This window comes from Lipotes vexillifer, unplaced genomic scaffold (assembly GCF_000442215.2).
Source record: "Lipotes vexillifer unplaced genomic scaffold, Lipotes_vexillifer_v1.1 scaffold76, whole genome shotgun sequence".
NCBI classification, from domain to species: domain Eukaryota; kingdom Metazoa; phylum Chordata; class Mammalia; order Artiodactyla; family Lipotidae; genus Lipotes; species Lipotes vexillifer.
Window position 1 is genome coordinate 1,955,442 of NW_006773751.1, and position 12,806 is coordinate 1,968,247.

The 12,806-nt window shown below is 42.1% G+C and overlaps 1 protein-coding gene across 1 annotated transcript in view; it reads left to right on the forward strand.

Annotated features, from left to right (window-relative positions):
* Nucleotides 1-12,806, forward strand: part of ACBD6 (acyl-CoA binding domain containing 6) — a 228,953-nt gene that overhangs the window by 215,782 nt on the left and 365 nt on the right. The gene's annotated exons all lie outside the window — the stretch shown is intronic.

Genomic DNA, 12,806 nt, shown 5'->3' on the forward strand with positions numbered 1-12,806 from the left:
GTTCAGCAGCTGAAAATCATTGTATTTCACCATATCAGACAAATCAAAACCAGAAATAAAACATATGATCATCTCCATATATGTAGAAAAAGCCGTTGAAAAATTCAACCTCCTTCATGATTTGGAAAAAAACAACAACAAAAAACAAAAACAGAACAACAACAAAAGTAAGAGCAAAACAGGAATAGAGGGAACTCCTTCAGCCTGAAGAAATCAATAGTTAACATCATCCTTAATGGTAAAATGCTGAATGCTTTCCTTCTGACTGGGAACAAGGCAGAGATGTCCACTCTCTCCACTTTGATTCAACATTGTACTGGAAGTTCTAGCTAGTGCATTAAGGCAATGGAAGGGTCCCAGCACCCTTTACTGCCTTCCTGAAGAGACTTACTCCATGATGTTTATATCCAGTATTTATGTTGGTCTGTTTCTGGGCTCTCTATTCTGTTCCATTGATCTGTTTTTCTATTCTTTTGCCAATACCATACTGTCTTAATTATTATAGCTTTATCATAGGTCTTGAAGTCAGACAGTGTCTGTCTTCCAGCTTTATTCTTCTCCTTCAATACTGTGTTGGCTCTTCTGGATCTTTCGCCTCTCCATATAAACTGTACAGTTTGTTGTTATCCACAGCCTGACTTGCTGGGATTTTGGTTGGGAAGAACTGACATCTTGACAGTACTGAATCTTCCTATCCACGAATGTGGAATATCTCTCCATTGATTTAGTTTGTTGATTTTGTTCTGAGCTTTATAGTTTTTCTCATATAGATCTTGGTAAATATCATGTTAGATTTATACCTCAGTATTTCATTTGGGGGGTGCTAATGTAAATGGTATTATGTTTTTAATTTCAAATTCCACTTGTCCATTGCTGGAAAGCAATTGACTTTTGTACATTAACATTATATTCTGCAACATTGCTATAATTGCTTATTTGTTCCAGGAGTTTTTTTGCCAGTTCTTTTGGATTTTCCACATGGACTGTCATGTCATCTGCAAACAAAGACAGTTTTATTTCTTCTTCCCTAATCTGTATATCTTTTATTTCCTTTTCATGTCTTATTGCATTACCTAGAACTTCCAGTACAGTGTTCAAAAGGAGTGGTGAGAAGGGATATCCTTGCCTTATACCTGATCTTAGTGTGAAAGCTTTGAGTTTCTCACCAGTAAGTATGATTTTAGCTATAGGCTTTTTGTAGATGTTCTTTATCACATTGAGGAAGTTCCCGAGGAGTGACGTCAGCAACATAGTGGAGTGAAAAGCTACCTTTGTCTCTCCCTTTCAATCTGCAACTAGTAAAACATTCATAACTCAACAAAGGTGCCTCTGCCCAACACACCAGGATGCTAGAGAATTCCGCACATCTGTACATCTAGAGGTCAGTGGACTGGAACACATATAGGAGGCAGAACTGAGGAAACAGCGGAGGTGGTACCTGTAGTCCTGGCCTTCCCACCACAGCAGCTGAGCCCACAGCCCCAGAGAACCCAGTAGCAGCCGGGGAGGCAGTGCACACGACTCCAGCTACACAACACCTGCGGCCACAGGCAACTGGGCAACAGCAGTAGTGGGGCCTGGAACCCCATCCCTCCAGCCACTGATGTGCCCACCACTCCAGCCACCTGCCCCCTCCCCCCGAATCTGCAGCGGCAGAGCCCACTAACCTTATAATACCAGACACGGAAGAGGTGGCCTCACAACTCCTGCTTCCCCCCTTCCCTTACTCTCCCCCTGCAGTGGCAGAGCCTGTGACTCAGGGGATCCCAGACACAAGGGAGAGCCCACCATCCTGGTACACCAGGTGGTGATGCCAGCAACACTGGCACAAGCAAGGCACCAGTGACCCCAGAGATGCAAGAACTGATAATGTGGGCAGGGGGCCACATGTTATGGGCAGTACAGGGTAGAAAGTGCTAACTCTCAAATGTAACAAGGCAGCTCAGGTAAGAGAAACCAAAAACTTACGCCATAGTGCCACCTACTGGAAAACAGAAAGCCTCTGATTTCTGACCTGTTGCTACTTCAGATGTGCTGGCAGAGGAACATCTCATCAAGCACCATGAAGAACTAGGGTAACACTACCACAGAAAGAAAATGACAGTTCCCCAGAAACCAAACTTAAAGTCATGGAATATTGTGATCTAACTGATAGAGAATTCAAAATAGTGAACATGAAGAAACTCAGCAAACAAAATTCAGAAAGGCAGTTCAGTGAGCTCAGGAATAAAATGAATGAACAGAAGTAATACTTTGCCAAAGAGATTTAAACTCTAAAAAAAGAACCAAACAAGTTTTGGAGCTGAAGAACTCAATAAATGAGATAAAGAATGCATTAGAAAGCATTGAAAGGGGACTTCCCTGGTGGTCCAGGGGTTGAGAGTCTGCCTTCCAGTGAAGGGGATGCGGCTTCAATCCCTGGTCGGGGAACTAAGATACCACATGCCGCAGGTCAACTAAGCCCACATGCCACAACTAAAGAGCCTGCATGCTGCAGCTACAGAGCCCACGCACTGTGGAGCCTGTGCACCACAACTAGAGAGCCCACATGCCACGACTAGAGAGAAGCCTGCAAACCGCAACGAAGAGCCCGTGTGCCACAGCTAAGACCCAATGCGGCCAAAAGTAAATAAATGGTTTTTTTAAAAAAAAAAAAAACAAACATTGGAAGCAGAACAGACCACAAAGAAGAGAGAATTAGAGAGCTCAAAGACAGAAATCTAAAATTTATACAAGGAGAAGGAAGAGAAATAGCATTTAAAAATGAAATTCTGCAAGATCTATCTCACTCTTTCAGGAGGGGCACCATTAGGATAATAGGTATCCCAGCAGGGCAATAGGAGAAGGGAGAAGAAAGTTTATTTAAAGAAACAGCTGAGAACTTCTCAAGTTGCGGAAGTTCCCCTCAATTTGTAGTTAACTGAGAGGTTTTTCTTAATCACAAATGAGTGTTAGATTTTGTCAAGTTATTTTTCTGCATCTATTGATATGATCATGTGATTTTATTTTTTTGCCTTTTGATACAAAGGATTACATTAATTGATTTTCAAGTGTGGAACCAGCCTTGCCCACCTGGGATAAATCCCACTTGGCTGTGGTGTATAATTCTTTTTATTCATTGTTGAGTTCAATTCGCTAATAGTTTGTTGAGGGTTTTGCGTTTATGTCCACGAGAGATATCAGTCTGTAGTTTTTTTTCCCTTTCTTATAATGTTTTTGTCTGGTTTTTGTTATTAGAGTAATGGTGGCCTCATAGAATGATTTAGGAAATATTCTCTCTGCTTCTGCCTTCTGAAAGAGATTGTAGAGATCTGGTATAATGTCTTCTTTAAATGTTTAGTAGAATTCACCAGTGAACCCACACAGGCCTGGTACTTTCTAGTTTGGAAGGTTATTAATCATTTATTCGATTTCTTTACTAGTTACAGGCCTAATCAGAATATATTTTTTCTTGTGTGAATTTTGGCAAATTGTGTCTTTCAAGGAATTGGTCCATCTCATATAGATTATCATATTTGTAGGCATAGAATTGTTTGTAGTATCCCTTTTTATCCTTCTAATATCTATTGGACCTGTAGTAATGTCCCCTCTTTCATTTCTGATATTAGTAATTTGTGTCCTCTCTTATTATTTAACTTGGCTGGAGGCTTATTGATCTTATTGATCTTTTCAAAGAACTACCTTTTGATTTTATTGATTTTCTCTATTGATTTCCTATTTTCAATTTCATTGATTTCTGATGTATTTCTTTTTTTTTCTTTTTTTTTTTCCTGCTTACTTTGGATTTAATTTGCTCTTCTTTTTCCAGTTTCCTAAGGTGGGAACTTAGATTATTGATTTTATATCTTTCTTCTTTTCTAATACATGCATTCAATGCTATAAATTTCCTTCTAAGCACTGCTTTTGATGCATCCCACAAATTTTGATAAGTTGTGTTTTCATTTTCATTTAGTTCAAAATAATTTAATTTCTTGGATTTTTTTTTTCTTTGACCAATGTATTATTACTTACTACAAACTTACTATAAAGATACAGAAATCAAAACAGTGTGATATTGGTGTAGGGTGAGGTGTATAGATCAATGAAACAAGATATATAACCTAGAAATAGACCAAACCACACATGGGTAATTGATTTTTGACAGAAGTGCCAAGGTAAGTCAATGGAGGAAAGGATACTCTATTTAACAAATGGTGCTCTCACAGTTGGACATACACATACATACTGGGGGGAAGAAAAGCCTCAACCCTTTTCTCATATCCTCCACAAAAATTATCTTGAAATGGATCAGAGACCTATACATAAGAGCTAAAATATAAAGAACTAGAAGAAAATGTGCAAGAAAATCTTTGTGATCTTGAGATAGACAAAGACTTCTTATATAGGACACAAAAAGCACAAAACATAAAAGAAAAAAAATAAATTGGACTTCAGTCAAAATTTTAAAATTTTACCCTTCAAAAGATACTGTTAATAAAAGACGAGACACAGAGTGGGAAAAAATATTTATAAAACATATTTGGAAAAAAACTTATATCCAACAATATATAAAGAATAATTGTAACTTTATTAAAAAGACACCCCAATTAATAAGTGGACAAAAGATTTGGATAACTCACCAAAGGTAGATGACTGGCAAATAAGTACATAAAAAGATGTTCATCATTAGACATTAGGGAAATGTAAGTTAAAAACCACAATAAGAAGACCTGACTATACTATATAGTACCTCTACTATAGGTACTAGAGACATGACTAGAAGGGCTAAAAAGAATTTTAATGATAATAACGAGTGCTGACAAGGATACAGAGCAACTAGAATTCATACATACTGGTGGGAATACAAACTTCGGAAGTTTTGTAGTTTCTTATTCAAGTTTAATGTTCACTTGCCATGTGACTCAGCAGTCCCACTCTAGATATTTACCCAAAAGATGTGAAAACATAAAAGATCCATAGAAAGACATGTTTCCAGGTATTCATAGGATCTTATTCATAATGGCCAAAAACTGGACACAAGCCAGATGCCTACATACTTTTATACAATGGAACAGTACTTAGCAGCAAATGGGAAAGAACTACTCATACCTGCAGCAACATGGATGGATCTCAGAAGCATCATGCTCAATGAAAGAAGCCAGACACAGAAGACTATAGGCTGTATGATTTCCATTTTTGGAAAAGGCAAAACCTGAGGACAGAAATCAGATCAGTGGTTGCCAGGGGCAATGGGTGGGGGTAAGAGGATTGGCTGCAGAGAGGCCAGGAGGAACTTTTGGGGGTTATGGACATGTCTTATGTCTCTATTGTAATGGTAGCTACACAAGTAGACACATTTGCCAGAATTCAAATTTTTAAGAAGAATGAATATTACTTCAATTTTTTTAAAAAGGGAGAAAAACCAGGGAATCTTGCTCTGTATGTTAACTGGCACAATCCAAAGTGGATGAAGAATCTGGGATGGACAAGATGGAGTAGAAGGACCTTGAGCTCACCTCTTCTCACACACACACCAAAATCACAACTAACTGCTGAACAGCCATTGATAAAAAAAAGACTGGAACCTACCAAAAAAGATATTCTACACCCAAAGACACAAAGAAGAAACCACAACAAAACAGTAGGAGGGGCGAACTCGTGATATAAACAATTCCCATACCACCCAGGTGGGTGACCCACAAACTGGAGAATAATTATATTGCAGAAGTTCTCCCACAGGAGTGAGAGTTCTGAGCCCCACATCAATCAGGCTTCCCAGCCTAGGTGTCTGGCATTGGGAGGAGGACCCCCAGAGTACCTGTCTTTGAAGGCCAGAGGGGCTTGATTGCAAGAGCTGCACAGGACTGGGGGAAACAGAGACTCCACTCTTGGAGGGTGCACACAAGGTCTCACATACACCAGGACCCAGGGCAAAAGCAGTGACTTTGTAGGAGCCCAGGCCAGACCTACCTTCTGGTCTTGGTGGGTCTCCTGGGGAGGTGGGGGGGGCAGCTGTAGCTCACCCTGGGAACATGGACACTGGTGGCAGTGGCAGAAATATTGGAGAGCGTCATCTACATGAACTCTCATTGAAGGCAGACATCTTGCCTGGGTCATAAAGCACCGAGGCCTGGCCCCACCCAACCGCCTTTAGGCTCCAGTTCTGGGACGTCTCAGGCCAGACAACCAACAGGGCAGGAACACAGCCCCAGCCATCAGCAAATAGGTTGCCCAAAGACTTCCTGAGCACACAGCCACCTCTAGATAGATCCCTTGGCATGGCCCTGCCTACCAGAGGGCCAAGACCCAGCTCCACCCATCAGTGGGCAGGCACCAGTCCCTCCTGCCAGAAAGCCTGCACAAGCCTCCAGACCAGCCTCACCCACCAGGGGACAAACACCGGAAAACTATGATCCTACAGCCTGCAGAGCTGAGACCATAAACTCAGGTCAGAACCTACCCTGGGAACAGCTGGTCACTGCCCCTGACTGATGAGAGGGGAATGCACTGCTAGGACGAGGACCACTTCTCCAAGGTTGAGAAATGTAACTAACCTACCACAGAAACAAAAATACAAATAGAAATTTAAACAAAATGAGACAGCAAAGGAATATGCTGCAGACGAAGCAACAAGATAAAACCCCAGAAGGACGACTAAGTGAAATGGAGATAGGCAATCTACCCAAGAAAGAGTTTCAAGTAATGATCATAAAGATGATCCAGCAACTCAGGAAAAGAATGGATGCATAGATCAAGAAGTTACAAGAAGTTCTTAGCAAAGAGAAAATATAAAGAACAACCAAACAGAGTTGACGAATACAGTAATGAGATGAAAAATACATTAGAAGGAATCAATAGAATAAATGAGGCAAAAGAACGAATCAGTGAGCTGAAGACAGAGTGGTGGAAATCATTGCCATGGAACAGAATAAAGAAAAGATGAAAAGAAATGAGGACAGTTTTAAGAGACCTCTGGGACATCACATGCACTACCAGTCACATTATAGAGGTCTCAGAAGGAGAAAGAGACAAAGGGCCTGAGAAGATATTTGAAGAGGTAATAGCTGAAAACTTCCCTAACATGGGAAAGGAAACTGTCATCCAAGTCCAGGAAGTGCAGAGAGTCCCATACAGGATTAAGCGAAGGATTAACACACCAAGACACATAGTAATCAAATTGACAAAAATTAAAGACAAAATATTAAGAGCAACAAGGGAAAAGCAACAAATAACATACAAGGAGACTCCCATAAGGCTAGCAGCAGATTTTTCAGCAGAAACTCTGCAGGCCAGAAGGGAGTGGCATGATATATTTAAAGTGATAAAAGGGGAAAATCTACAACCAAGAATAGTCTACCCAGCAAGGCTCTCGTTTAAATTTGATGGAGAAATCAAAAGCTTTACAGACTAGCAAAAACTAAGAGAATCTAGCACCACCAGGCTAGCTTTGCAACAAATGCTAAAGAAACTTCTCTAGTTGAAAAAGAAAAGGTCACAACTAGAGAAAAGAAAATTACAAAAGGGAAAGCTCACCAGTAAAGGCGAACATACTGTAAAGGTAGGAAATCATCCACACACAAATATGATATCAAAACCAGCAACTGTAAGAAGAGGATAGTACAAATACAGGATATTGGAAATGCATTTGAAATTAAAAGACCAGCAACTTAAAACAATCTTGTTTATATAGAGACTGCTATATCAAAACCTCATGATAACTGCAAACCGAAAATCTACCATAGATACACACAAAAAAAGAAAAGAAAAAAGAATCCAAACACAACTCTAAAGTTAGTCATCACGTGACAAGAGAACAGAAGAGGAAAGGAAAAAAAAGTCCTCCATTGTACCTAGCTAAGCACTTGTGCTTTGAGCATGCGTGTTTCCTTCTGCCCAAATCCTGAATGAGGTACTATACTAGCTACCCAACCCTCCAACCAGGCGGATCAGAATTCAGAGAACCTGAAGCAGTCTTGAGGTCCATAGGCTCACATAAGAATATGATTTCCTCTATAATAAACATAAATAGTAGCTACCATTTAATAAGCATCTACTATTTGAGTCCTCTAGTAGACCCTGGACATGCGTTTTCATTTGCCTAGGAAGACCATCTGAGGATAGTTACTCAAGGTCACACAAACCCAGCTTGGATTCTAGAATCCATGTTCTTTCTATGGCACTACTTATGAATAAGGGCCTGTCCACCTGGGTCTCCAGGTTAATGTGGCAGTTTCCTCCTTTCGGAGCTGTATCCCTATTCTGAATGTAGGCATTCTTGACTGAGGTTCTGACACTCCGTATATATCTTACCAGCCCCACTCCCCTGCAGTGGTTGGACCTGACTTGTGGACTAGGTCACTGGCTGGAGTCCTGCTCCTTCAGGGATGGGTTTCTGGCAACAAGGCCATTCAGTGGTGACTGTCCAGACCAGTACTGCTGGCCCCACCCAACACCAAAGCCCAGGGGTGGGGTTAGTTCACTCAGCCCGATCTACTTTCAACACCTTCTCCATAGTAAATACTGATGAGAGATTTTTGGATGGTCACCTACTGTGGGCCAGCATTACATTAAGCACCTAAAATTTATTGTTGAACTTGAGTGGTACTTATCCGCCCCGGACCCTCAGGCTGCCTGTCATCCGAGCCCACATCAGATCATGGCCAAAAGCCAATATTCCTTTGGTATGTTGACATAGTTGAAAAGGCCTTGTGCAAAAGATATACTAAGAAACAACAAATGTGAGATATACACAGAGAGACTCTGGGTTCCTACAGAATCATGGGTTGTAGGTCATAGTTCACATTGTCATCAGGAAACTCACCCAACACAGGTTTGTAGAATTACATCAGTAGCAATAAGGAAGTTGGAAAAAGTAGTGATTGGTAAGGTTGAGAGTCATAATAACTAGTCTCAGGTGGGAGCAGTTCATCCTATAGGCACTATACCACACATCGGTTCTTTACAATGTGCATGAAAATCACCTGTGGCTCGTTACACCATGAATTCTAACTCAGTACATCTGAGGTGAGGCCTGAAGCTCTGCATTTCTAACAAGCTCCCCTAATATGCTGAAAGCCACTGATCCTCAGACTACACTTTGCATGGCAAGCCCATAGACCTCCTTGACACAGGTTTAAAAAGGAAAAAAATAGAGTTCACTTACTAGGCTCTAAGTCATGCATGTAGGTGGCATTAAAACCTTCCAGCCGGGCTTCCCTGGTGGCACAGTGGTTGAGAGTCCGCCTGCCGATGCAGGGAACACGGATTCGTGCCCCGGTCCGGGAGGATCCCAAGTGCCGCGGAGCGGCTGGGCCCGTGGGCCATGGCCGCTGGGCCTGCGCGTCCGGAGCCTGTGCTCCGCAATGGGAGAGGCCACAGAGGTGAGAGGCCCGCGTACCGAAAAAAAAAAAACAAAAAAAACCTTACAGCCGTGGGCCTTCCCTGGTGGCGCAGTGGTTGAGTCCGCCTGCCGATGCAAGGGGGCACGGGTTTGTGCCCAGGATCGGGAAGATCCCACATGCCGCGGAAAGGCTAGGCCCGTGAGCCATGGCCGCTGAGCCTGCGCGTCCGGAGCCTGTGCTCCACAACGGGAGACGCCACACAGTGAGAGGCCCGCGTACCGCAAAAAAAGAAAAAAAAAAAAAAACTTTCCAGCCAAGGTTCATGATCTTACCAGAAAAGTAATCATTCATAGAGGAAAAAGACCAAGTCAGCCCTGAGTCTCAGAGCATTAGGAAGATGGAGCCCGGGCTTGAGGGGTCCGTAAATACAGAAATCAGGATATGGAAAGAAGGGGCAGCAGTCATAGAAGTAACAACAACATTGTTCAGCTGTTTGAAAAGCAGAGAAGAAGGTAGCCTGGGGTATTTGAAGTCAGGCCCGGAACGCCAGACCCAGGACACTAGACTCACTGGCACAGAAAAGGCAAACTTCCAAGTCTTAACAACATACAACGGAAAAAAATCAGCGCAGGCAAACCAGCACCGTCACAGATGTCCAGAAGGCAACCAGGTAGATTCCCAGATGTGGGAAGTGAACTTACCTGCTCATCTTCAGCTTCCAGAAGGAACGGAGCAAGGGAAATCAAAGCGTCCTAGTGCCGGAGGAAATAGCGCGTTCAGCAAAGAATCCGGGAGAGGATGAAGTACGGGAGCTGGAAAACGCAGCAAAGGCTCAGCTCTGCTACCCACGTCACATCTGACGTAAAGTTACGTCGCACTGAACCAATGAGAGGCCTGTGTTCCTTATTACCTGTGTGGAGCATTATCAACACGTGTGAGTTAAGTGGCTCTAGCTGTGAAAATTGGCAAATAGTATGAGGCAGGAGGCACGCTGGTAGAGCCCTGAGTCTCAGAGTGAGGTCCCAGATCATCAGTATCAGCATCACCTGGGAACCTGTTAGGAAATGTAAATTCGCAGTCCTGCTCCAAACCTACCAATCAGAAACTGCGGGGGTGGCACCCTGCAGCCTGTGGTCAAACAAGCCCGCCAGGTGATTCTGATGCAGGCTCACTGCAGTAGAGTCTAGTGAAAGCCTGGTGGAAAGAGGCGGCCAGGTGTGGCAAAGGAGAGTCATTATAAGTAGGCTTGATAATGGCGCTTTTAAAGAGCTGGTGGGGCTTCCCTGGTGGCTCAGTGGTTAATCCACCTGCCACTGCAGGGGACATGGGTTTGAGCCCTGGTCCAGGAAGATCCCACATGCTGCAGAGCAGCTAAGCCAGTGAGCCACAGCTGCTCCCACCTGAGCCTGTACTCGAGAGCCCACGAGCCACAACTACTGAGCCCACTTGCCACAACCACTGAAGCCTGCACGCCTAGAGCCCATGCTGTGCAACAAGAGAAGCCACTGCAATGAGAAGCCTGCACACCACAACGAAGAGTAGCCCCTGCTCGCCACAACTAGAGAAAGCCCGCGTGCAGCAACGAAGACCCAACGCAGCCAAGAATAAATAAATAAATTTTTTAAAAAAAGAGCTAGTGAAGTCTTAAAGCCTGTTTATAGGGAGAAGAAAACCCAGTAGAGATAATGTAAAATGATAATTAGTAAAATATGCTCAGTGATCAACAATGAAAACCAAAGTGGATGAATGTAAATTGTAGTAAAACTTACAAGTGAAAATTTAATAACGGGCATTAACAGTCTTTGCCTCTTAAGCTTTTTATTTCCCAACCACATAAATGTGTCTACTGGTAAGGACACCATTAGGAATTTTCAATAATCTGTATGTCTCTTTCAAATGTATTTCTCCAGCATGGTAAGGGAAACCACCTTAGGTAGGTAGCTCTTTGGCCAGAGTGATCATGTAATATAAATATATTTAAAGAGTATCCAGAAAAATTGCTAAAAATCCTGAGCCCAAAACATATGTCTTCAGAAAGTCACACAGTACAGTAAAAATGGAGATAGTAGTGTGTATGGGGTGAGTGGGTTGTTTTTTTTTTTCAGATTCAAATTTTACCTCCCTGCTGAGCTTATCAATATAGATATCCCCTAGTACCACATATTTATCATGTCCCAAACAATATTATTTCTACCCCTCCATAATTTTCTCTTTCTGTTCCCCTCCAAAAACTTTGCTCTTCCTTCTTCTGGTTCCTTATTTTAGAGATGTCACCAGCATCTATGTGTTCTCCAAGACTAGAAACATAGGTGTCATCTTTGATTCTTCTAATTCTTTTGACCATTGGATTGATTTGTTAAATTTTTTTTTTGTTTTAATATTAAGGATATATTAGCTCTTATCTGTGTTATGTAGGTGAATATGTTTCCCAGTTTATGGTTTACATTCTTGGAGATATCTCCTGGAGAACACATGCAAAGGTTTCTAGAGAGTATAACTAGGAGTAGAATTGCTGGGTCCAAGGGTAGGCATTTGTTTAGGTTTAACTTGTAATGCCAACTTGTTGTCCAAAGTGTTGTCCAAAGTGATGCACAGTGTACACTCTCCACAGTCCAGAGGGGAGTTTCCCTTGCTCCTGGCCTCCTTCACGCTTGGTATTGTCTCAGTTTTTAGTTTTCAATTATCTAGTGGGTGTGAAATGGTATCTCCTGGTTTTAATTTTTATTTCCGTGATTACTAGTGTGGTTGCTCATCTTTTCATATGTTTTTTGCTATTTATTTTTTATCTTGTGTGAAATGCCTACTTTTGACTTTAGCCCAGTTGTCTCAGTGCCATCTAATTAATGGAGCTTTGTTTCCTCGCTGATCTTCAATGCCAGCATTGTCACAGTCTAGTTTCTGTACGTGTGCAAAAGAATGGATGGCGCTCTCTTCTAGCCCTTTGGTCTGTTTGTCCATCCTGGGGGCAGTACCATACCATCCTCATAATAAGTCTTGATATCTGTAGGCCCTTTTCCTCTTCCTGTGTCTTGTGTGATTGGTGCCATTTTTTTAAGGTTGCTTTAGAGGGATGGTCTGATTACTAGGCCACCTTTTTTTCTTTCTTCATTTACGAATTTTAAAGTTCAGTTAGTTACCCAGTTATCCCCTCTTCAAAGACAAAACAAAATCTTTTCTTTGACATTTACAGTATTTTGAGCCTTTTGACTTAGGCTACAAACCTATCATTTTGATCAAAGTAAATGAAATACTTAAACTATTTTTGTTCCTTCCCTTCATCCCATCCTGAAGAATAGAGTCCAGAAGCCTCACAATTTAAAAAAATGTACTTGTTTGTTAGCTTCTGGGCAACCACAAAGGCAAATTTGATTTTCCTAACACTGGCAAACCCACCGTCACGGCGCAGTTCCGTTACAAGGCCTCGTCACCCCCAGCCACTGTCCCGTCGCCCAGTGTTCAGGATTCCTTATTGCTCAGCACTTGCCT